General features: G+C 41.5%; 1 protein-coding gene across 4 annotated transcripts in view; it reads right to left on the bottom strand.

Annotated features, from left to right (window-relative positions):
* SSBP2 (single stranded DNA binding protein 2) overlaps positions 1 to 13,917 on the bottom strand; it is a 134,923-nt gene that overhangs the window by 103,755 nt on the left and 17,251 nt on the right. The gene's annotated exons all lie outside the window — the stretch shown is intronic.

The following is a 13,917-nucleotide window of genomic DNA, read 5'->3' as shown; positions in this document are numbered from 1 at the left end:
TGCCATGCCTTGGTCTGTGTGACCACTGTCATCGTGGCACTGACAGAACACTAATTATGGCAGTGATCTATGAAGTGTGAAATTTTAAAATCTCCTCAGAGAGGCATTGCCCAAAAATGGTTTTCACTAGTTGTTTGTACTTTGTACATGCAATACATATACGTATTAGTTTACTCTCCGTCCAACTTCAAAAGAAAAGATGTACTTTTTTCTCAAATTAAATATATATAATTCAAACATGTGACTAGTTTTAGTTTGAACTCTCTAAGTACTGTGGGGAGAGCGGATCTCCTAAGAGTTGACTTAATTCTTTCCAGTTCAACTACCATCCAAATTTTAAGCAATAAATGTTGTAGACAAAATCTAAAACAGATGTAAAAGACAGAGAAGAAATGCTCTTCTGCCACAGCCAATACATCCTGAATACCCAGTAATGCTTTAAAGCACCTCATTTGTCTTATGAGGAGTCCCTTTTTTGTTCTTACCAAAACATGAAGCCTGCAGTCCGGATAAAAGGACTGGTGCGATCGCATCCTTCCTGCCCCGCGAAGGAAAGCGAAGCAGCACGAATGCTGGGTTTACTGCAGGCATTTACACCACCCCCATGGGTCCGCCCTCGACTGAAAGCTTTGGCAGAGAGGGCACTGTGATGCCCACACTGACAGCACAAGAGAGATTTAATGTCCAGAGAGATTTGTGACTCCTGTCAGGACTCCTGGGGTACCCACGAGTGCTCCAGCACAGCTCAACATCCCTGCCTGTCCCCACTGTCTCTGCCCCAAAACCGCAAGATATTTCAACACTGCAACAAAAAGACAACCCTAAAACGTTTGACATAAACACACAGAATGTGCTAATTAAGCATGATGATAACTGTTAACATCTCCAGCTCTGTGCAAGAGCTGTTACCTCTTACCAGCAGTGCAATGAAGTGGTGTTTAATGAGTGTGTGGAGGGTAAACGTGGCAGATTTCAGTAAAAGAACAGCCAGGCTTTAGGCTTCCAGGTTGATCCACCTGTGGTAAACCCCAGGCTGGCAAGGGGACTGGCTGCCTCCTGTGCCAGGACAGCTGGGACCACCTCCCACCGGCAGACGTGGGACAGGAGCACAACACAGAATAACCCAATCAGGTCTTACTAGGTCTGTATCGCTGGCCCAGCCCTTGTTATTGTGCTGTCAGGAAGTCTTTACAGAATGTAACAATTCGGAAATAAATGCATTCGCCGCAGAGATCAAAAGAGAGATGCTAATGTTTCACCGTGTCACAGCCAAAGGTTAATGGGAAACTGATGCTCTGGGGAAAGACCAGCAGAGACGCCCAAAAAGTTGCAACACTGTGTAACAAGGAGGAATACTGAATATACAAACTATAACTACAGGCTAGGAACAGAACAGGACAAAAACTAGGCTACAGTTCAAATGTGTAAAATGAACAAATTAATAAACTATTTCAGATGCTGGCACAAGACTAAGAAAGTAATAGCGAGGTGGTCTTCGACACCAAAGACTTGGGTTTGAAGTGACATTTTAAAAAGACAGTTTTTACTCATTAAACTGGTGTGAGAAACTGTGCAGAAGCAGCAAGCAGACATATGTTGAATTTTCACATTTGCATAGTTGTTGACATCCCATGAGTAATGTGAGGAAAAAATATTTCCAATCAATTTATGACAATGCTGCAGTAATTTCTGTTAAAGACATGACACAGGCCAGAGCTCCCCCCTCCCTGCCAAGACAATTAGAGCACACATTCATCTGTACCCTGATGATACATTCACTCCATTAACAAACAAAAAAGGTTACTGTCTGACTCATGTTGCTAACCTGGTGCACTTTGCCTGAAGTTTCTGCTTTAATTGGACAAGGCATTCTTACATCCCACAAGCAGCTACTGAATTCCAGAGAAAGGAACCATTTAAGTGGTTCAAGTCAACCATTTATCAGAATATTACCAGGAAATAAACACTAATCCTCTAACTGTGCCATGGAAATTACATTGCTACATTTTAGAGATGGGGAGATGCAATTAGCTTAATGAGAACTTACAACTCAAGCCTTGCAGCAGCATTTCCATCGACAAAAAACATGGTGAACTCACCCAATTCCAAACCAAAAGACTAAGACTGCACATCAGAGAAGTGTTCCCACCACTTCCTCCGTCACCAAGAGCCATTATGCAGCTAACATCTGACGCTGGATGTAAAAAAATAAAGTATCTATAATGGGAATGTTCCAGATCTGAGCATCACCAAGACATATTTATAGCATTTTTAGATTGTTAAGACGTAATTTTTTGAAAACTCTTCCTGTATGGAGAGTTCAGCATATGGCACACCATCCATTTAGCTTTTGGTGGGTTCAAAACAGTAATTAAAGAACTAGAAAATCAATATCCATACATAATTGTAAGTCTGAGTGAAGCAGCTGAGCAAGAATTAAAAGCAACTCCGTAGAAGAGATCTTAAATGTTACTCCCCATGTTTCAGAAAACCTCACGTATTCTAAAATTACTACTCTGAACTATACAGAGAAGTAGCTTTTTTGTTGTTTTCAAAAATGTTTATAGACTTCAGTTCAAATCCATATTTCATTTCAAAGCCTAGGAATCTCACTCATCTCACATCCAAATTACAAACCTCATTCTCTAAAACAAGAGCAAGTAGCACTGAATCTTAGCACTAGTGGGGGTTTTCTGAACAACTTTTCTTGAATCCATCAATCCAGTACTTTAAAACCTGCTCCAAAGCTCCTGGTGGTGAGCTGGTTTTACGAAGTTTCAACAAACACTGGTAAACAACCCTTCTGAGGAAGTTTATTTAACATGCCAAACCACGCTTTCTGGCCTATTTGGTCATACTGACAGTTATTTTCCCCCCCTTCTCTCCCCTCGTTTTTAACATATTTATATGGTAATATAATTTGTCCCTAAGTATTTATTTTTAATATATTTTTGACATATAGATATGTGTGTGTGTGTGTATATATATATATATATATAATCTTTTCCTACACATCTCACCTGAGATTTAGGGGATTCAGTCTGCTGTCAACCACCCACCCCTGAGAGGGCTGGACAAGAGACCAGATAAGCCATGGTTCTGGATCAAATTCAAGCACTACCTGAGAAGATCATGAAACTTTTTCCCTGCGCTTTGGCAGGTCCATGATGGGCCTCGAGGCTGCAGGGATTTCCCTGCACCCCCCAGAACATGCAGCAATCCCAGGGTCACCTCCACATCCCACACACCACTGACATTTTGGGCTGTTCAGCTTGAGCCAGCAGGCTGCCCTTGCCAAGAGGCTCCACTCTGGCCACTCTACTGCTCCCTCTCCAGCTCAAGACTTGATCTGTGTCACTGTGAGTGCTCTGCATCCCATCACAGCAATCTGAGAGGTGCTCTTAGGAATATCCAGGTATTGAATGGTCGAGGAAACAGTCCTGGGGGAGATCCTCGATGTTTGCCAGGCACTGAAGTGTCCTGAGAGCTCCTGCACTGCCCTGCAAACACAGCCAGTGTAAAAGTGAGTGTGTTCAGCATGATTTATACCCAGGTATTTCTCCCTCTCTCACACAGCAGAAAACACTTTCCTTGCATTCACCCAAACACACAGGGATTGCACCCAGTGCTGCAAGGAATGGGGGCCTTGCATGAGGCTGGTGGTACTTCCCAAATAAGCTGATCCTTCTCCTTGTCCATCCCAGTTTCACAGACAGGGAAAGCCTTCACCCAGCACAGCTCTGGGCAGGCAGACCCACCTCTGGCCTCTTTTCCACTTAACTCCTTGGAAGATGTCCCAAAAATTCACCTTCTGAAGTGTGGCCGCCCTCCTCTTGGTTACTGCCCTGACAGTACCATAAACAACAGCAGGGTTTTGCAGTTCACCCACATGCTTGCAGCTCACTTTTTTTTTGCGTGTGTCCCAATTTCACATGCTTTTGCTACTTAAACTCCTGCAGACTTCAAGCACTGGCACAGCCATTTCCAACCATGTGCGAAGTTGAGCACCAGTGTGTCACTAAACACTGAATAGGTACCTGGTATGCACTGATCTTTTGGGAAAGATCAGAGATGTATGCCGTGGTAGTGCCTGCAGTCCCCCCCACAAGCACTTAATTGCAAGGTTTTAGGTATTTTCATCTGCTAAGGATGCCTTGGTTTGTGCTGTCACATTGCAGCATTCCCCACTTTGCTTTTATCTCACTCTGGTTAAATTTCATATTCATTTTTCATCTCTGCTCATAGAAATTACTACAGATCCAAACTACTGCAGAATCAAAACACTCTTCTGTAGGCTCCATCTTGAATGGGACAATATCCATCGATTTCCCAATACTTCATCAAAAGGCAAGTTTTCTTGATGACCTCCAGATTTTAATATAAAAAACTGTCATTTTTGCACCTCTGTTTGGCACATATATTCCTCAAGATTTCTAGTAGGGTTTCACAGGCTTCCTAGTCCATGGTTAGGAAAAAAAATAACATATTTTATGAAAATATATGGATTTTTAAAGGTACTCTCTAAGTAGTTTCTTGGGCTTAACCCAAATAAACTACACAACTCACTATAATTATAAAATATTCCAAATGGCAGCTAAGAAATTGTTACCTGACAAAGTACATTTTAAAGTGCAAGCTGAGACTTTTATAAAAATACTTGATGTTTCACCTCTTCGTGGTAGTAAAGGTAGTAACCTTGGTCTCCCCTGCTGCTTTCAGTGGGATAGTAATGGGTTTTTACATGGTATTCTGTCCCCAGTAAATAATTTGCTGTGTTTAATGAGTTTATACAATGCATCCTGACCTGGCAGTAAGCAGAGGCAGCAGCACAGAGCTGTCATGGAGAAAAACACCACCAGAGAGCAAAGCAGAGACACAGTACTGACCAAAACGCAAATTTGAAAGCTCTAAAGTCACAGAATTACTGAGTGGTATATGACATCTTAAAACATTACAGCTGTTCCTGATGCAGCTGCCTGCTTTGAGTAGAAGAAAACTGTCTACAGCATCCCTGGAGAAGGCTGAGGAGGAGGAGGGAGCAGGAATGCACACAGCAGCTCCCCAGGGACAAGCTGGATCAGCACTGACTGGACATGCAGTGCCCACCAGCCTCACCAAGCAAGTAGCACCTAATTTGATTTTCATTCATAGAAAGAAATCAGTGTTTCTGAGTATCTGGCTCCTACAAGGACCCATGATTTTGCTAGTAGCTTTCCCAGCTTTTCTCAGAGAGTGTACATTTAATATCCTGTCCAAAGAATCCCAGGATATTTGGGGCTGGACTGCTGGCCTTCCTTGTAAGTGTCATCAATAATGTTGGGCAAAGTATTTTATTGGTCTTTTACAGCATATCCTGGCTAAACCCAGCTGCAGATGTTAAATACAGACTGTGCCATTCCCCCTCCTCACTCTTTTTACAGTGTTCAGACTCTGTAAAATGCAAACTTTGCACTTAGAGCTTGGTATGACACCCTGAAGAGACAGTAACGAGTCACCTCATGAATTTTATGGGAATCATATGGGATGGTGACACACAAGATGAAATTCCATGAGTTTCTACCTAAAACGTAATGGTGGAAAGTAATTTATATGACTTATTATGAAGCAGTAAAATTTTCTTCTGGAGAGAGTAAGTTCTGAAAGGATCAGAGTGAAGCTATCAGACCTCGGAAGTCAAAGAAATTCAAGGAGCTGGTGGAGAGAGTTTCTTCAGAAAAACAGATAACCTGGAGATAAGAAGTGCAAGACAAACACCAGGGGCTTCAGGCTATATTAAAAAAACTGATGGCAAATATCAGGGGAAGACAGACAGGAAATAATAAGAGTTACTCTGGCTGCATCCAAAAAGTCCTCAGTGATCTAAGAAAAGACAGCAACAACAATGAAGAAAATAAAATCATGTAACAATATTAACACCAATTTAAGTGTTTGGGTCCAGTAGATGACAACTGAGCCTCTGCCTGAACCATTAAGTTTCCCTCCCAAAATGAGGAGCTGTGATGCTGTTCCTGGGAACAAGCAACCACCCATGGCTTTGAGACTGCCACTCATGCAGGGTGACAAGTTCTGCACTGGGGACTGAGGTGGAGGAACTCAAGGCATTTCCCTGCAGAACAAAACCAAAACAACAGCCACTCCAGACAACAGAAGGTGTTTGAGTGTGAGTGCAAGCACACCAGTGGAAGTTCTCAGCACACCTGAACTGGAGGTGCAGGGCTTGAAGTGCAGATTCCTCCTCGAACCCCTGCAGTTTGCACACCCACAGGACAACTGCACACAGCTGGCTCTGACCAGGCCCACAGCTGCCTGCAGAGCTCCCACACAGCTGGCCACCCTGCTCCAGGGATTTACACCCTTGCCTGCTCCTCATGCCCACCCCTGCCTGACAGAGGGAGCTGCAGGGAGTCTCTTGCTGCTCCCCCAGACTGGACCGTGGCCCAGGAGGATTAGCCAAGACCCCCAGTTACTCAACACTTCCACTCAGCAACATCTCCAGATAAACTGAAGCACCCAGCCTCAGCTACAGCTTACACATGAAGACTTTGCTGAGCCTCCAGTCCTCTCAGACTGCCTGGGGCATGGTCTACTACCCACAAGTGTATTTTACAACTTTACAGATAGTTAGACCCTGAACTGGAAGTTACCAGAAATACCTTCCTTTTGAAATGTGGGTCATAAAAAAACCATAGTGGGTTCCATATCCTCCAGGTTTTTTTTATAGTAAGAATACTTTCCAAACAAAGAATTACAGCAACAGGAGAAAGATATTTGAAAATCAGGCTCACAAAGAGTTAATCCACACATTAAAAACCCCAAAACTTAAAAAAACCTCAGCAATAATAAAACGTTGCAGTAGAGAAGCTATACTACGAAATGTTTGACTGTCAGTCTAGAAAATCTGAATGCTAACTCTCCAAATTGCTACCACTGCCTAGTGTTTGAAAGGAAGAAACCAGATGCAAGAGAAAAGGGATGGGAAGTATTTGATTCTGCACTGACCGCTGATGTTTGGTAGAAGAACTGACACTGTGTTGTATTTGCTCGTGTATGAAACAGGCAAAACAGGCAAACCACTTGTCACACAATATCTGGCTGTGCACTTACTACTAAATCAAAATTTAAAGGGCGTAAGCATCCAAAAGACTCCAGTTCTACCACATGCAGGACCCGACTCAGACTGGCAGTTCTGCTCTTAACAGTTATAAATGCATTTCTGTACAGGACATATTCAATTAAAAAAGGGTTGCCTAACATTGGTTTACAGGGGAAAACAGAAAATTCTCTGTTTTCTTAAGTAGGTATTAATAGAATACTGTAATCCACACTGGATTCAGTTACTAAGTTAACTTTATGGATAACTTCACAGGCAGGCAGGATAGGAAATACAGGATGTAAGTCCATGTCATGTTGTCAAGATGCAATTTCTGCAGGAGGGCAGTAAACTGGCAAATAGGAGACTTCGACAGGGCATGGACAGGTTTTAGGATGTCAGGAGTTGGCACTGAAAAGTAAAAATAAACATATAAATAGATAGATACAGCTTTGGTTTTTTTTTTAAAAAAAGTGGGGGGGCAGCGGCAGGAGGAAAACAAAAAGGAGAGGGAAAAAAATGGAAAAATAAATTAAGGAAAAATAAATCCAGATGGGTTCTGCACAGCCAGACATTTTAAGGTTCCAGAAGTTTATGCTTCGGTGAGCTGATGTGCCCCAGCACTGCAGCCCTATTAATGCACCTGACTGAGCCAACACCTGAACACAGCCGTGGCAGAACAATTCCAAGACCCCTGGGGATCACCATCAGTGGCACTCCAAACATAGCAAAGAAGTACTTAAAAGTGTCAGCTTGTGACCAAAAGGAAAAAGATAGTAAAGATATCTTAATGGAGTCAAAGGTTTACAGATTAAAAATAATGGTGAGCACTATGCAAGAACTTCAGGCAGTTTAGATAAGGAGAGCTTCAGAAAATATCTTCCAATACCTCATGAGTGAGAAACCATTTCATGTAAAAATCCTCTGTAATAATAGTGAAAAAAAAAAAGTTAACCTTCAAAAGGAACTCAAAAATGTTTTATTAAATATAAACATCAGTTTGCTTATTGTTCATGTGCAAACTCCTGCTTGAGCTCAATTTTTCATTTCTTCTCAGTGATATTTTAAAGAATTTTGATTGAACTGCTTGAGAACAGAGAAAAGTTCATGAAGAAAAACTTACACAACTTTCATGTGTTTTTCACTTCTCAGTTAAATATTAATAGAACATTAAGATCCAGCAAATATTTGTATTTAGGATGCTGTTCACACACTACCTGAAATTGACTTGAGATATTTATGTGGTATTAAAGAGATTCTGATCCTGAGCCACAAAACTACATGCACACACACACAGAATACCAGACTCATGGAATGGGTTGGGTTGGAAGAGACCTTGTAACTCATCCTGTCTCTCTCCTGCCATGGGCAGGGACACCTTCCACTATCCCAGGTTGCTCCAAGCCTTGTCCAACCTGGCCTGGGACACTGGCAAGCACATTGCAACAAGAGCACTGCTATTGCATGCTTCATTTATTTCTTTATCCTCCATTCTTCATTTTTCCTGTTTCTTAGAGTAAAAGAGAAACTAATCTTGAATTACTCTGGAAACTCTCAAAAGCAGATTTTGGTGTAAGAAATTAGCACATGGGAATTACAAATAGCAGAGAACAGGGATTTGTTTTGCTGATCCTTATCTTCGACAAGACTCTTACCTGCAGAAGGAAGGGGAAAGAGACTTTCTTTTAATGGCTGCTTTTTCTGCAGCCTTTCAGCATTATCTCTGCTGCGGTGTAGGGAAGGGCTGGTCCTGACAGGGGTGGGAGAGGGGAGGGAGATGTTCTAAGACTCCACCAAAGATTTTGCCCAAGCCACTTCCAGCACCAGCTGATGAACAAAAGCCTGTTAAGATCCTTTCACTCTTTCTACCAACTATGTATTTTTTACCAGCGTACACCAATAAATCAATTTATGCCTCCTGTTTCACCTTTGATACACAGAAAGGCAGAATATAGACTTTTACAGGCACGACCACTTCAGTTTTGCAATGCATAATGTTCAAATCATTATGAAACTCCGTTATGTCACATAAAGCTTTTATGAAGAAAAATTATGAATCAAACTGTAGTATACACTTTTTCAAAAAGAAGTGTTGATGCAGGATTCTGAACAACTGCAAAAACTCTGAGTGAAGAAAAAGATATTAAACTTGCAATGAATGGCACTAAAGTGAAAAGGAAGTCAACACTTGTGATTTACTAAGAACTCTCCTGTTTCTGCATTAACTGTTCACTTGATGCTGAACAGAGTAAAAAAACCCATGAAAATTTCAGTTCTCAGCTAAGTGGGGAATATCCTTCACTCATGTCTCACATTTACTGGAGACAGATTGAAACAGAGAAAATCAGACTATACCTGAAATGGACAAAACCAGCTACCATCAAAGAAGAAAGGACAAGGAAGGCACACCACAAAGACCTAGGACTAAAAAAAAAGCTTCACGATATCTCTGTCATATTAATTCAGTGTTACGTGAAATTATCTGCAAAAGTTTCCCTCTTGAAAAGGTAAAACTAGAAACAGATCTCACAAGAAATTGTACATATATATAGAAATCTGCATTAAATGCAACATTTTCATTGGCAACAGCAGATGACTGCATTAAAACCAAAAATAAAGAAAATGTAACTGCCTGTTAAAACACAGAAATTAATTTTCATTAGGAATACCATTTCTTACTCTCAACATAACTCAAAATGAGACTTGATTCTAAATCTTGTACTCATGGTTAAAACACCTTGCTTTATCTTCCAAATTACTGATGCTTGACTTGGTCCTCTGTCTATTTAGAAAACACACATTAGTTTTTTAAAATATCCTTTTATTAGTATATTACAAGAAGACAGCTCGTCAGCACAGCACCGGGCATTCACAGCTCTGGATTTCAATTTCACCTCAAAAAGGCATTCCCTCCTCAGCATGGTTTTACTGGAAGGCTGGAGTCAAGTCCTGGAATTATATTTAGTACTAACTATAAAGTATTTATATATAAATATGCATTGAGTAAATCAAATGTTTAATATATATTTTAACAAAGGGTCATTTGTTATGGATTTTAGGGCAGCAGTTAGACAAAACACTGTCTTTAACACCTTCTACTGTGTGCTTCTTGCCATACATAATACACACTCTTCATGCCTGTAACCTGTTTAATAACAGACATTAATTATTTATTAGCCCTCTATAAACAATTTATAAATGTACTCTTACTATAAAGCATGACTGGACTGGCCTTTACTCCCATAATGAAGGCGTCTGCAGAATTTTAACTGCTGCATTAAGAAGCAAACCCCATTTATAAAGAACTTAACAGCAATACACATTTTGTGGTATAAAAATACAGCTAAACAGCACAGCCCATCATTTACCTCAGAATTCGGTATTGTGCAGGGGATTTCCCAGAAATTTACGTGAATTGGTTATGATGGCACTGTTAACAAAACTAAAGTCGTGTTTAGGTGCAATAGAAGAATTTTTTTTATACCTCTGTCATGCATCTGTTGGAGAAGTTTAATTTTGCGCCTGTGTCTCACCAATACTCTTTTTAACAAGATCACCCCAGGCAAGGCTGCCTAGGGTGCCGTGCTTGCCATGGGGAGAGTGAAAATTTTAGGAAAGCTGTGTATTTTGCCACCCTAGTTTTCAACAGCTTTGGAAATAATGCTGTATGTTAACTGAGGGTCAGTCTTCTCTTTCAGACCAGCTGATGTTCTTTATATTTTTAGTATTAAAATCAGTTAATAGTTTTAGCATGTACAAGGCATTTTGTGGCTCCTTCTGGTACTGCACTGGTTTGATTTTTTCTATAAATGTTAATTCTTCTTGTGTGAGAACTGCATTAAATTTAAAGCAAATACTTACACCATAGAAAAAATCAAGAAAAGTTCCTTAATGGCAAGACACAGGGAACAACACTTCCCTCTAAGTTTTCAAGTCAGCTGTTTGCACCTCTCCTCTCTGGGATTTTTTTCCAGCTCAGTGAGTAATCAACCACAGCTTTCTAACACTGCTGAAACTTGTGGCATTTTTCTGATTAAACTCAGAATTCTCCTTATGGAATTTTCCTTATTGGACACATCTTTTCTGAGCAGCACAAGATCTGAGCAAACTGGTGGAACATCAACCCCAAATATCAGTGGTTGCCTGTGTTGCTCACCTCTGAGAACATGTTCAGGAGAACCAACCGCAAGGAAGACCACATGCAAAAAATTCAGGAATAAAACAGCAGAGACTGTTTAACTCCATGTTCCCAGCAGTCTGGATTCATTCAGGAAAGAGACATTGCACCAGGGAAACATAAAATACAAAAAACACAAAGACTCACAGTGTAAGATTAACTCATGCAGCTCAAAACTACTCATCTATTTAAAGTCAATGAGAAATACAAATCACAGTCAAGGCTGCTCTTTGTACATGTGAAAAATGCCCGTCCTTAACAATAAAAATGTCCTCTTCAGATCTAAATTATGCCTTCTATGTATCACCTAACTTAACATGAATGCACAAACAGAAAAACAAACCCAACAAGTTCTTGCCTATATGAAGCCCATGGGAAAGATGACAAGGGAATAACTCTGTTATTTGAATAAAGAGAAAAGAAGCTTTGAGTTCATAAATGAAGACAGACTAATCACTGTTTTTTAAGATGTGTCAGGAAAAAGTAAGCAGAGCTAACACAGAGCATTCAGGTAGATGAAAAAACTAGGAAAGACAGAGAGGAATAACCACAGGATGACACACATTATGTGGCATTTAACATCATTGGCAAGATAGCCTAGAACTGGATGGATGGAGGTACCAGGTGGGAATTTGAGCAGCAGTGCTGGGGGTGAGAGCAGCAGGAAGGAACACAGCTGTAGTGACAACACTGGGGTACAAGAGCTTCAACATCCCCTACAGGCAGCCTCTGGTCTCCTTCTAGCAAGGAAATGGACGTGCCAACACAGCAGAGAGTTTCCTGCTGTTTCCATCATGCCTGTACAGGTAGATGCAGTCTTTTCCACTGCTTGGTCAACAAGCCAAACCCATTGGGATTTTCAGTCACTAAAAAGATCTTAAGCACCCTCCAGGGTGATGAACACAACCCTTCCAAGACTCTCATGCAGGTATCCAATCCTTTGAAGATCGAGTCCCTGGAGATGTGCAGCTTTGAAGGCCTACTCAGACTATAAAGCAACAATCTTACGTGGGGGAAAAAAAATGCATGCATGGGAATAACAACTGAACAAGCAAACCTGAGATAAAGATCTGTAAAGTCCAATGGGAACCTCAAGACAACCATGGCAAGATCAGCACAGTTAAAAACTGCTCATTATTTCACAATGTGTTCCTTTCCTGGTGCTTCTGACCTAAATAATGCCCTTGCTTTTCAGGAGGTGGCCACTCTGTGGTTCCTCATTGCTCCCCTCTCCAGGAGAGCACAAGCCTTACTGTGACTGAAACCTAAACCCCGGCACTCTGTTTCTTGTGCTCCAAAGGAAATGGCAAAAAACCCACAATGAAATGCCCTTGAAAAGGGATAACAAGAGGTGGGTAAACCTCGAACTGCATCAACCATGAGACTTAAAGAGACGGAGATGCACTTGGAAATGTTAATCTCTGCAGTGTCTGTCAGACTCTGTGGTCTCTCTTCATCCCTAGATATGTGTGACTGCAGGAAAAAGGGAGCAGCATGAGGAGAAAAGGGAGTATCTGGAGCTACACAAGTCTTGCTACTGTGAAAGTAACAGAAATCTGAGCCCCATGCAACCTCCCTTTACAAGTTATTTCTATTGGGAATTCTGCAATTTCCCAAATCCTCCCTGAAGGTAAAACAGCCATGGGGAGATAATTTTTAATAAAATACGTTTTCCAAAGGTAGCTCGTTATGGGCATCAACTATCAGAACAAATTTAAGCCTTATGGGAGCTCTGGGACTGATGGTGAGCAAAGTTAAGAGTGCTTACCAGACCTCCTAACAATCCATAAAAACCCAAAACCAAACCTTTCACCAACCAGATCTGTTATGGCCAAGAAGGGAAAAGCAGCATCTCCTTACAAAGACCACTCCTCCCTTCCACGTGCAGACAGCAGAGACCTGGCTGGTGCACAGCAAGAGACTCCAGGTGGTTATCACACCTTTCTTGTGTTCTGGGTTTTTAGGAGGGGTACAGTCTCCTCCACAGGACATGGCAACGTGTCCAGGTGGGCTTGGGATGTCTCCAGAAAGGGGGATTCCAGGTCCTCCCTGGGCAGCTGTTCCAGGGCTCTGCCACCCCAGAAGAGAAGCCAGGCCCTGCTCCATCTCCCTTCCAGACCTGTCGGGACATCAGGGACAAGCTGCTCACCAGCACTGGCCACAAACATTCCTCAGGAAACCCAGCCTTGCCCTTCCTGTCTTCAACTCTCAATGCCACCCTTGAAAATCTTAAGTCAAAAGAGTCACTTCCACCTCTTCATTTCACTGAGGGCCACTCACTGAAACAAGGGAAACGTTTCTCAGTACCTTTCACTGTTTTAGCAATCTTACCCCTTCACTTTTATAAAAATGAGCCATTGCTTGCCTGTTTGTTGAAACCTCACATGGAATTAATGAAGGGAACATTTGCTGCTTGTTTGTGACTTTGATCACACTTCTACAGTGATGATTTCATTAGACCTTCCAAATACTAGAGTTTTGAGGGTTTTGGAAGGAAAATACAAGGAGTAACAATGATTTCTTTCTATATTCATCCTTAGCCAACATCAGTGAAATAATTATAAGGAATGCAGGAGTAAAGGTTATCGAGAAGCTGCAATTTTTCATTGTTTGCCTCAGACCTGAATGTGCTTTCCTGCTTTTTTTCACT

This window comes from Corvus hawaiiensis, chromosome Z (genome assembly GCF_020740725.1).
Source record: "Corvus hawaiiensis isolate bCorHaw1 chromosome Z, bCorHaw1.pri.cur, whole genome shotgun sequence".
NCBI lineage: Eukaryota > Metazoa > Chordata > Aves > Passeriformes > Corvidae > Corvus > Corvus hawaiiensis.
This window is presented reverse-complemented; position numbering and strand designations above follow the sequence as displayed.